At 45.4% G+C, this 12,250-nt stretch overlaps 1 protein-coding gene across 3 annotated transcripts in view; it reads left to right on the top strand.

Annotated features, from left to right (window-relative positions):
• HPCAL1 (hippocalcin like 1) overlaps positions 1 to 12,250 on the top strand; it is a 151,567-nt gene that overhangs the window by 59,175 nt on the left and 80,142 nt on the right. For 2 of the 3 annotated variants that reach the window (XR_002823542.1, XR_002823543.1), the window contains exon 3: positions 23 to 1,072. The exons of the other annotated variant lie outside the window; for it this stretch is intronic. The gene's annotated coding sequence lies outside the window, so the exon portion shown is untranslated. Of the gene's footprint in view, positions 1 to 22; positions 1,073 to 12,250 lie in introns of those variants that run through there. 3 annotated transcript variants of the gene reach the window in all.

Below are 12,250 nucleotides of genomic sequence, written 5' to 3'. Positions count from 1 at the left end.
TAATATTTTTTCTCTACTACAGAAGTAATATATACTCATTAGAATGTTTTGAAAATACCAAATGATAAGAAGGAGACACACAAAAAAATGACATCTTGTTGCAGCTGCCCAAGTGACCTCTGTTCTGGGTTAGTGTTCAGAAGAAAGCCCTCTGTCTACTACCATCAACACCGCAGTGAGTTGGTTAACTGAAAAAGATTAAAGAGGGATGATAAAAATGATATAGACCCACCTTGAATATTTTACTTGAACATGAAACGTTTTATTTTTATGTGAAACATGCATACATTTCTCTGTCTCTTGATTTGGGGCCAAGGTCTTTCTTGGATTATGGGTCCACTGTCTGATGTTGCGTGTTATCTTTCTTGCATTATCCATACATTTTGTGCATCTTCTGGAATTTTCAGTATCTCTTTCTATCAAACTGAGTGCAGAATACTTGCAGATTTTCAGATACCTCCCCTCAATGTTATAGTTATTCTGTCCAGGCCTCATACAACAGTGAATCTTCCCACACATGCAACTCTGTTATCATAGAAACAAACTCCTTTTGAGCTTCTATTTCATGGTTTGCATACAATTTAAATTGCATAATTACAAAAACAAGTACAACTGGTATAAGCAGGTTTGGGAACAAAAACAACTGCATCTTAATGAGCCCGGAGAGCTCTGAGAGAGCTAGGCGGAGGGTCCAGCAGGCCTTGTGCTTCCCAGATGGGATGGAGCACGTGGGATAATCCCGAGGCAGTGGAGCTGAGGGCGTTTAATAAAGCTGTGAATTTTTTCTTCTTACGTTTTTCTATCTGTGCTCATTTTCATATACAAAAAATTCTGTGTGCTTGCCCCCTCTTAACTACTTAGGGAAGTCTTATAATGTTATTAGCTTTAAGCTGAACTTTTAAAACTTACAGAAGCAACAGCTAACATCATACTTCATGGTGAGAGACTGAATTCTTTCCCCCCTAAAATCAGAAACAAATCAAGGGTGTCTGCCCTTGTCACTTCTATTCAGTATTGTACGGGTGCTACTAACTAGGGCAATTAGGCAAGAAAATGAAATAAAAGACATCCAGATTGGAGAGGAAGAAGTAAAACTCTCTCTGTTTGCAGATGACATTGTCTTAGTCACCTAGTGCTGCTCTAACAGAAATACCACAAGTGGATGGCTTTAACAAAGAGAAATTTATTCTCTCACAGTCTAGCAGGCTGCAAGTCCAAATTCACGGTGTCAGCTCCAGGGGAAGACTTTCTCTGTCAGTTCTGGAGGAAGTCCATGTCATCAGTTTTCCTTTGGTCTAGGAGCTTCTCTGCGCAGGAACCTCAGGTCCAAAGAACACACTCTGCTTCCAGCACTGCTTTCTTGGTGGTGTGAGGTTCCCGTGTCTCTCTGCCCATTTCTCTCTTTTATATCTCAAAAGAGATTGGCTTAAGACACTATCTAATCTTGTAGACCTCATCAGTATAACTCCCCCTAATCCATCTTAGTACATCATAGTGATAGAATATACTACACATAGGGAAATCACATCAGACTAGAGAATGGTAGGCAATCATATAATACTGAGAACCATGACCTAGCCAATTTGACAGCTATTTTGGGGGGACACAATTCAATCTATGACAGACATGATCTTGAATATAGAAGATCTAAAGGAATCCACTAAAAAACTGTTAGAACTAATAAACAAGTTTAGCAAGATTACAGATATAAGACCAAATCAAAAAACCAATCCCACTGCCATCGAGTCAATTCCGATTCATAGTGACCCTGTAGGACAGAGTAGAACTGCCCCATAGGGTTTCCAAGGAGCAGCTGGTAGATTCCAACTGCTGACCTTTAGGTTAGCAGCTAAACTCTTAACCACTGTGCCACCAAGACTTTATAGATATAATATCAATATATAAAAATAAATTGCATTTCTATACATTTGTAATGAACAACCTGAAAATGAAAGTAAACAATTCCATTTAAATAACATAAAAAATAAAATATTTGAAATAAATTTAACAAAAGAAATACAAGACATACACACTGAGAACTACAGAAAGTTAGTGAAAGAAAGAAGACCTAAATAAGTGGAAAGATATCCCATGTTCATGGATTGGAAAATAATATTGTTCAGATGGCAATACTCCCAAAATTAATCTTTAGATTCAGTGCAATCCCTATCAAAATTTTAGCTGACTTCTTTACAGAAACTGACAAGCTGATTCTAAAATTCATATGAAAATGTAAGGGACCCAGAATAGCCAAAATAATCTTGAAAAAGAAGAACAAAATTGGAGGACTCACAATCCCCAATTTCAAAGCTTACTACAAAGGTATAGTAATCAAGACAGAGTGGTTCGGGCATAAGGATGGACATACAGATCAATAGAATGGAATTGCGAGTCCAAAAATAAACCCTCTCGTTTATGGCCAATTGATTTTAGGCAAGCATGCCAACATAATTCAAAAGGGAAAGACTTGTCTTTTCAACAAAAGATGCTGGACAATGGGGCATCCACATGCAAAAGAATGAAGCTGGACCCCTACTTCTCACTAGACACAGAAATTAACTCAAAATGGATCGAAGACCTAAATGTAAGAACTAAAAGTGGAAAAATCTGAGAAGAAAACGTAGGCATAAATCTTTGTGACCTTGGATTAGGCAATGCCTTGTTAAATATGAGACCAAAAGCACAAGTAACCAAAAAATAAAGAAGAAATTGGACTTCATCAAAATTAAAAGCATTTGTGTTTCAAAGGACACCATCAAGAAAGTAAAAAGACAACCCACAGAATAGGAGAAAATATTTGCAAATCATTATACCTGATTAGGGGCTTGTATCTATGATATATGAAGAACACTTAAAGGTTAATAATAAAAAGACAAACAACCCAGTTAAAAAATGGACAAAGGAACTGAATACACATTTCCCCACAGAGTATGTACAGTGGCTAATAAGCACATGAAAAGATGTTCAATGTCACTGGCCTTCAGGAAAAATCAAAACTATAAAGAGAAACCACTTCACACTCACTAGGATGGCTATAATTAAAAAGACAAATAGTAACACTTGTTGGTGAGGATGTGGAGAAACTGGAACCTCATACACTGCTGATGGGAAGATAAAATGGTGCAGCTGCTTTGGAAAACAGTCTGGTGGTTCCTCAAAAGGTTAATCATAGAGTTACACTATGACTCAGCAATTCCACTCCTAGCTATACACCCAAGAGATACAAAAACATATGTGCCCCCAAAACTTGTACATGAATGTTCATAGCAGCATTATCCATAATAGCCAAAAGGTGGAAACAACTCAACTGTCCATCAGCTGATGAACTGAATAAAAGAAATGTTGTACATACATATGATGGAATATTACTCAGCCATAAAAAGGAATGAAGTATTGATGCGTGCTATAGTATGGATGAACTTTGAAAACATTTTGCTGAGTTAAAGAAGCCAGGCACAAAAGGCCACATATTCTATGATTCCATTTATATGAAGTGTCCGGAACAAGAAAATCTATACATAGAGAAAGTAGATTAGTGGTTGCCTAGGGTTGGAGATGGGAGGTTTGAGGGGGGGAATAAAGAGTGACTGTTAAGCAGAACAGGGTGTCTTTTTGGAGTGATAAAAATGTTGCAAAATTGACTGTGGTGGTGGTTGTACAACTCTGGGTAACCATTGAGTTATACAGTTTAAATAGGTGACTTATATGGCGTATGAGCTGTATCTCAGTAATGCAGGTTTTGTTTTTTAAACAAATTTAAACACCACGACTACTGCTGCCTGTCCTCCTCCAATCCTTTCGCTTTCCCCAATTCACACAAATTTCTAGTAGAGAAAGTTTCCTTCTACATTACATTCCTCTCACTTGGGATCTTTCCCCCGCCAACCCCATTCCCTTTAGCCCTGGTGGCGCAGTGGTTAAGAGCTTGGCTGCTAACCAAAAGCTTGGCAGTTGGAATCCACCAGCCACTCCTTGGAAACCCTATGGGGCAGTTCTACTTTCTCCTATAGGGTCACTGTGAGTCGGAATCAACTCCATGGCAACAGGTTTGGCTTTTTTGGGGGGGATGGGGTGGGTTTGGTATCCCCTTGAGTCCCTTCTCAGGATTCAGACCTAGCCAAAAACTTTTCCATTCCAGTCTCTTTCTCCTTTTTAATGTGCTGATTTCCCAGGAGGTTTTGTGTCTGGATCTAAATTAATTATCTTGGAAGCAATTGAGTTCATCCCCTGTCACCTGGTTACATCACCAGAGGACATGTGTGCTGGGACAAGATCAAGGCCCGTCCCTTCTGCCGCAGCCCCCGGGGTTGTCTGGGATCTGATTCACTCCTATGTTGCACCCACCGTGGGTGTTGTATGGAGAGAGATCAGGAGTGCCCACAGCAACCAGCTCAGCCCCTCCGGGGAGAGGGGAAAGAAACTCAGGGCCTGGTGCCCTCCCCACAGGGGAACCTGTGGAGTCCTTCTCAGGTCTGCCCCCAGGCCTTCTGACCAGATATGAACCTTCCAGCCCTCTGCACACTTGGTAGCAGCAGGCCACGGGCAATTCAGAAGCAGAATGAAAAGAATGTTATAGTCTTTTTCACCAACTAGAGTGTGAACTCTTTAACAACAGGCACCATCCTTGACAACACCAAAAAAAAAAAAAAAAAATTCTGAGCAGGCTAGACCTTTAATACTTTTTGAATTGAACTGGCCACAGAAAAAGAAGACTCATCATGAAAATTATGCTTCATCAGTTCTGCAGAAAAAGGGTGGTTGGCATTTTGGTTGGCCAGGTTTAAGATAAGGGTAGGAATAATCTCAGCGCCCTGGGTTGGGAGGAAGATGTGGAGGAGACAGTTCTCAGCCTTGCCATTGATTCGCTCAGGGACCCTGGAAAGGTCTCTTCACCTTTCCGCCTCTCAGTTTCCTCATCTGTTAAATGGGGGAGTGTTTCTGCCCTGCCCACCTCAAAGATCTGTTTTAGAACTAAAAGGCCTTGTGTTGGGCCCCGGGCTGTGAGGTGAGGTATTGTCACAACCTGCATTCCCTCACCTGCCCCCAACACAGGCCTCCTGAGCTTGTGACCATCTCAGCTTCGCCCTTAGGGCTGGGGAGGGTCGCATGGATGCTTCAGGTGGGAGGTTGAGTTTTGGAGGGGTGAGGCTGGTTGCGAAGAGAAGCCTGAGAGAAAGTCAGTTTTTAAACCTAAAGAGCGGGACAGTGGCTCACAGACTTGAGAGCCTCGTAAACTACTAGGAACTAGTAGGAAAAAAAAAAATTAGAGTTGACAACTTTAAATTTTGTCAAATAATGACATAGAAATTTCCACCTACTATCATTATTCTTTTATAATAGAAAAGACATTGGACGCCACCAACAATAACAAGGAAGAGCGTAATCTCGGAAGATAGTCCTCCCAATGAACACCTTTAATTTTAGGGCCACTCCGATGTTGCCATGCTTCTCTTCATGCTGTGGTGCAGAGCCACGCCGTCGTGGAGGGCCTGGCCTGCCGCCTGGTGCAGGCCCACCGGCTTGGTGCCTGTGCCTGTGCCAGCTGGTTTATCTTTCAGAGAAGGCAGGGTTGACACGATCCGCTTTCCCAGTAGGTCCAGATGCTGAGGAGGGTTTCTTTCTCTTTTAACTTTTTGTTGTAGAAATTTTCCAACGTGCATAAATGTGGAGAGAATTGTAAAATGAATGGGGGAGATTTTGAGAAACTGGGTGGTGCCTGGAATGGTTTAAATTGGGCCTGAAAGTGAAGACATAGGTTAATCACCTGCTAGACACCCGTGCTGGACGATGGAGCCACCAGTAGCAAATTACCTACCACGCCCTTCAGATGAGACCACTGCTCTAGAACTCCAGTCCAAGGGCCAGATGCAGCCCACCACCTGCTTTTGTAAATAAAGTTTTATTGGAACAACCAGGTTCATTCTTTTACACCATCGTCTATGACTGATCCTGCTCTGCAAGCAGAGTTGAATAGTCACAACACAAATAGTATGGCTTGCAAAGCCTAAAATATTACAATCTGACCCCTTTCAAAAGAAGTTGGCTAGTCGCTGGTCTAGAATATGGAATGCTGCAATCCCCAGATGGAAAGGGATTTCTCAAAAGGGTTTTTATTCTCAGCACCGACACAGTGCTTGAATCTTTTTTTTACTATAGATTTGCGAGGGCATCTCTCAGCTGGTCTGGGATTGCATTCCTCCAGTAACGGGGTGCTCGCTCTCCCAGCGACAACATGTTCTAACATAGTGCATTTCTATTGCTTCATCATTCCTTAGCTTGGTCTCCCTGCAGCTTCATCTGCAGATCAGTTTCGACCCTTTCAGGCCCAACTGAAGTCTGCTCCCCCTTCCCATGCACAGCCCTTCAGCTGCACATGCATCCATTTTCTCTTTCTTCATCCCACAAATATTTTCTGTGTGCCTCCTACGTGCTCGGCCGTTAAAAGTCCTCTTGGGAGCCTCACAGTGCCTTCATTCTTCCCTCCACTTTAAGTGACCGCTTAACTCTCCTGTTCACTTGAACAGAAACTCCCTATTTCTTCTGGGAAACTCTAGGCTAACCCTGAAGACAACCTACCCAAGTGAAGGCCAGGTTCAGGGTTAGCCACCTTCCAAGTTCATTTGCCAAGGTGTCCTGGGGGCATCATTGCTCCTCTTTTACAGATGAGTAAACCGAGGCTCTGAGGGCATATTTTACTGCCTGAAGGTTGAGGTGTCAGGCGTCAAAGCCAGGCCTCTTGAGTCTGAATCTCATAGTCTTTCCATTACCCAACACTGCTAAGACAGGGACAAAAACTTTACTACTCACAACTCCTTGTTGCTTCTTTCTGGATTCTTACATAGGCTTCAAGGATGGAGAATATGGATGGGGAGTTATTGTACAAATACAAGTGTCCTCTATTTTCCAGGAGAGTCTGATCATAAATATGCAGTCCCACTGGCCGACTTTGTGTTAGAACTTGTGACATGACTTTTGTTTTGCAAACTATGGTCACCTGTTCATAGAGCCTCCATTTCAATAAACACTCTTGATGTCCACCGTGTACCAGGCATTGTTAGGTGCTGGGGAGACAAAGATGAGGAAGACAATGTCCTTATGCCCAGGGAGCTCACACACTAGTGAAAGGACAGACAACAAAACTCGTGTGTGAACCAAGTCTTTTGAAGTCATCTGAAAGGAGCAAAGAGTGGGTTCTTCCTGGGGTAGGCAGCAGTGACAAAGAGAGGGGTCATTTGAGTCAGGCCTTGAAGGGTGCATAAGAGTTTGCTAGGACAGCCACCCAAATAAATGATCACTAACATGTTAGTGAGAATAGAAAATGCGTTTTTACCAATGACAACTTTTTCTGGAGATCACACTGCCAGTCTGGTAGCTTGTGTGGTGACACTCTGGGAAAGGGCTGAGAAAAATCGATAACTCTGTCTGACCTCCTTTGTTATCTGCTTACTGTCCGGGGCTCAAGGAGATTGAAGCTAGCTTGCAAAGGCAATTGAAGATTAAACTCTATGGAGATGTACACATTTTTTTTAATAAAAAGGTAACGAATGGCCATATTATGGTTTCTTTCGGCCTTTGTAGGGGCCACAGGGCATTGCATTGAAGGTCTCAGACATCAGTACTTATTTCCTTCTTGTTTGCAATGGAAGCCGCTGGCTGAGGAGATGTTGTAATGATGGCATTGGGTTAAGTCTTAGAGAGCGTGTTTTCTTCCCTGGAAACGTTAGTCATGGCACATTAATTTACCTCAGGAATTGCACAGAGAGACTTGGATTGTACTGATTTGTGGGCCTTTCTGCCAAACTTACTTGTTCCTAAGTGGTGAGAGAACTGTCCTGAAGCCATTCCAATGCAGAGCCTGGCCACGTGGTCACAGATTAGATCCCGCCTTTCTCTCCAAATACTGGGGAGGGGGAGGGAGAGGGAGAAGAGAGACAGAAAGACACACAGAGAGAGAGAGGGAGGGAGTCAGAGACAGAAACAGACACACACACACACACAGAGGGGAGGGAAAGGGAGAGAGAGAGAGACAGACACTTAGAGGAAGACAGAGAGAGAGGCCTGTGTCAGATTCATTCAGTGTCGGGCCACCTAGGCTGGAATCCTGAGTGACCCCAGCAGTTTATAACCTCAGTGAGCCCCTGCTTTCATATCTGTGGAAAGAATCAGCTCTCTCCTTACTGAGTGGTTGTGAGATTTGAGTATCACACATCCCAGGTACTCGACAAGCGTTAGTTCCTCCTTGGCGCGGGGAGGCCGCCCTCACCACCTCCTCTCTCTTCTCAGGTACAAAGTTCTACATGGGACCAAGGCAGTGAGTTCTAAGGGCCATTTGAGCGAGTGTTGCTGGGGTCTGTAAAACGAGGGGTCTGGGACTGAAAGACAAAGGCCAACTTCAGCCCCGAAACCCTAGGGGTCTGTGGGGCTCCGAAGTCTGGTTTCTATTCTTTGGTAGTGTTTATTCTAAACCATACTACTCAGCTAGGTGTGAGTGGATAGTTCCATCTCTTCCTCCCTCCATTTTCCCTGCCTCCCTTCTCTCCCTTCTCTTTCTGCTGCCCCCACTCCTTCCCCTCCTTCCTTCCACCATGACTGTTTATTCTATCCCTATCCCTCTGATAGGTGCTGTGGGAGAAAATGCACATCATGCGGTGTTCCCAATCTGTGTGCCAAGTAGGGGTAATAGGTTGAGTACTATTAATTGCTAATGCCTCTAAATGCTCACTCTGTGCCAGGCACTTTATATTTCTGATCTCTTCTGCAGTAAATATTCCTATTTCTATGTTCTTTTGGAAAATTTCCATATTTTTCATATCTCCATAGTTCAGGAATCTTTTCTGAAATATCCTTGATTCTAGCAATAACCCTGTGAGGCTCGTATAATTATTATTATCATCATCTCCATTTTATACATAAACAAACTGATGCCCAGCAAGGTTAGGTAAACTGCTTAACGACACACAGCTAGTAAGCCCCAGGTGTTTCCCACTGAACTACATGTCTGGAAAAGCAGACAGGACAAGTCTATAATTAATAATGATACAAACTTGAAAGTGTTAGGGGCCACAAGGAGGTAACCTCCTAGTGCCAAAGTCGTCCATGTTAAGAGGGATCGGGGAGGCTTCAGGGAAGAGGTGACTTTGAACTAGGCCTTGAAGGACAGGCTTCAGTAACAGCTGGAGAAAAAACTTGAGGTAGGAAGGGTGTGTGCCAGAGTGATGGGAAGCAAGAGGGGTGAGGTGGACTGGCAGGGAGGAGATGCTCCCTCTGACGGCTGCTGTGTGCCAGGCGTGTCACCTACTGTCCCATTTTATCCTGTATCCACTCTGTGAAGTGGTGTCGGTTTCCCAGAATTACAGATACGGACTCTGAAGTTCAGAAAGGTCAAGTAACTGGTCCAAGATGTAAAGGTAGGATTCGAACCCAAGTCTCTCTGGCTCCCTACCCGAGCTCTGTACCCATGTACCACACCACCCTGGCCCTGGCTGCAGGAGAAGCATTCCCCAGTGTTGGTGGGATGAAGCCAACGTGGTGGGTGCATGGAGAATCCTCACCCTTGGGTTCTCAAAGCTCTCTCCCCCATTGGCTCCTGGGTCCCGGCCTGTGCTCCCTACGAGGCCCTCAGGCTTCCTGTCTACCGCCTTCCCAGGCTCAGCTCTCCTGCCTGGGCCACCTGCTCGCTGCATCCCACCCGGCCGGCACTCCTGGCTGCTCCTGCCTGCCGGACACGTTTGGGTCGCTCCTTCGTCTTGGCTGGCTGTCCAGCCCGAATTCTTGCTGCATATAATCATCTGTAAAGCTTTTTAAAACAGTGATGTCCTCGACCTATCAACTAGGAACCTCCTGCTCCTACTAAGTGCCTGTGCCACCCTCTCTGTTCCAGGGCTCAGCACCCTTTTATAAAGGGTAAAGGGTGGCTCAGGTGGGATGGGCAAGCTGTGCTCAGCACATGCAGGCTAGGGTAGCCAGACAGCTTGGGAAGGGAATGGTGGGTAGGAGGGGAGCCTGTGGCAGATGGGAGCCACAGGACAAAGTTCACAAATCCCTGGCCTAACTCTGCGCTGGAAACTGTTCCAGGTCTCCTTCTTTCTCATGGATGCATTCATCCACCTTATGCGTCTGCAGCGTTTGCTTCTCTTATTTCTTCACCGGCTAACGTGTCAGCTGTGTGGCAGTGAGGCCCACGCTGCATCCCCCGTGACTCCTGGGGGTGCTGATGCCGGCTAGGGATGCCGCAACAGGTGCCGGCAGATGATCCCAGAGGGACGCGTGCGGGAGTGGACCCTTGTGGGCTCAGCAGCTGCAGAATTCTGTCCTAACTGGTCTCAGACCATTGCTCATGGTGGCATTTCCTCCAAGGAGTGGATCGGGAAGAGCAGAAAGGCCTCGTGAATCTTTATTCCATTAGCCTAAATTGAGATCCAGCATAAAGCCTGGATGTTCTTTTTAAAATCACGATCTTTCCTCCCCACGAGTTATTTGCAGAACAGTGTTATTTACTCCTGTTGTTTTCCCCACCTGCAGCTTAGAGAAGAAAATCAAGAAACCATGGGTTTTTTTTCCTTCCCACATAATCCCATCCCCAACAGTAATAACAACGAAACCGTCTTCCTGTTATAAAATAGCAGCAGCATCTTCAGGCAGAAAGTGTGTCGTGCTTGCCAGGAAAGAGAAAGTTAAAGGAGAAGCTGAGTGGAAGGAGAGAGGACCACGCTGTGACCTGGCCCTGCCCAGCTGGACCTGGCCTCACTCTTCGGACCCGGCTCCTTCCCCAAGGGCCGCCTTCCCCGGAAATCTTCCACCCCTGAGAGGACACTGTAGCAACTGCCCATCTCTTCACTCGGAGAAAAGATGCTTAAACCCCAAACCTTCCTGGAGGTTTCCTTTGAAGTTCAAACACGGTGATCTCTTTCAGTCACTTACTGTATATACAGCCCTGATTAAAGAACTCCTTCTCCTACGCCACAAGGAATTGCTGGAGGAAGGAAGAATGTTTAGTTCTAGTTCCTGGCTGAGCGTGGCCCTGATTGCTCAATGTTCAGGTTCCATTTTAATAAATAAAGGTTGAAAACCAGTGGCCGTCCAGTCGATTTGGACTCAGTGCAAGCCCATGTGGGTCAGAGTAGAGGGTTTTCAACGGCGGAGTTTTTGGAAGTAGATCACCAGGTCTTTCTTCTGAGGAGCTACGGGTCGGCTTGAACCACCAACATTTCGGTTAGCAGCTGAATGCATTAACTGTTGGCACCACCCAGGGACTGCAAGTGGAAGATAGGTGTATGGTGACATCAGGTGGCTGAGAGAGCTGAATCATGCCCTATTTTTTAGGAGAGTGTTAGCACTGTTGTTGTTAGCTACCTTTGAGTTGACCCCTGATTCATGGTGATCCCATGTCTGTGAGGAGGGAAATGAGACTAAATAAGTAGTGTTATGATCTGACAAGCATTTTCCTACTGTCTTAAAAAAATTCCTGGTGACCACTGTCGTAGCCACTTGGTGGGCGGATGCGCTGGCTGGCCAGAGTGGAGAGGTTCCCAGTAATCTGCAGGATGGACTTGAGCACAACAATTATCTGAGTACCCATGGCCTGACTGCTTTTGCAGAAGGTAGTGGGGGCCCCCTTTTACCTGGTTTCTCTTACATCTGTTTTCTCTTGTAGTCCCTGCAAACCAGAGACTCCACACAGGGGCTCAGAAGTTGAAACGAGGCACTTTGTCCCCAGACTTCCCTGCCCTGCTCGGAGGGAAGTCCCTTTATGTCCGAGTCCTGGTGGCTTCGATGACAGCAGTGAAGTTAGAGGCAGACAGTTGACCCAGGGAGAACTTTACTGTCCGTCCTCTGCCCTGCGGGGAGCCGCTGACCCCTGGGGCGTTGGGCCACATCTCTCTGGCCCAGTCCCTAGGTGGCCTGGAGGATGCAGTTGGCAGCCTCAGGCCTTGGTTAGCGCCCTGGACCGTGGAGGGAAGGAAGCCAATGAACGAGCTCCAGGCTTCTGGGCCAGCTGGGTAGCTATCCTCACTCTCCAAACACAGACAGACCTTCCCTCTGTGACCTTGATTTTACAGTCACATCATCACCCTGGATGTGGCAGCACTTCTAGGCCAGCCCTTCCTCACTCTCAGTATGGCTTCCCCTCACTCTGGAGTCCAGCACTCACCATCCGAGCATGGGACAATTTTGTTTATATATTTATAGGTGCACAAATGCTCATAAAACCCATAACCTGTTGCTATCGAGTTGATTCCGGCTCACAGTG

Source organism: Trichechus manatus, unplaced genomic scaffold (genome assembly GCF_000243295.1).
Source record: "Trichechus manatus latirostris isolate Lorelei unplaced genomic scaffold, TriManLat1.0 scaffold00023, whole genome shotgun sequence".
Taxonomy (NCBI): domain Eukaryota; kingdom Metazoa; phylum Chordata; class Mammalia; order Sirenia; family Trichechidae; genus Trichechus; species Trichechus manatus.
Note: the sequence above shows the minus strand (reverse complement) of the source record. Positions and strands in the feature narration are given on the sequence as shown.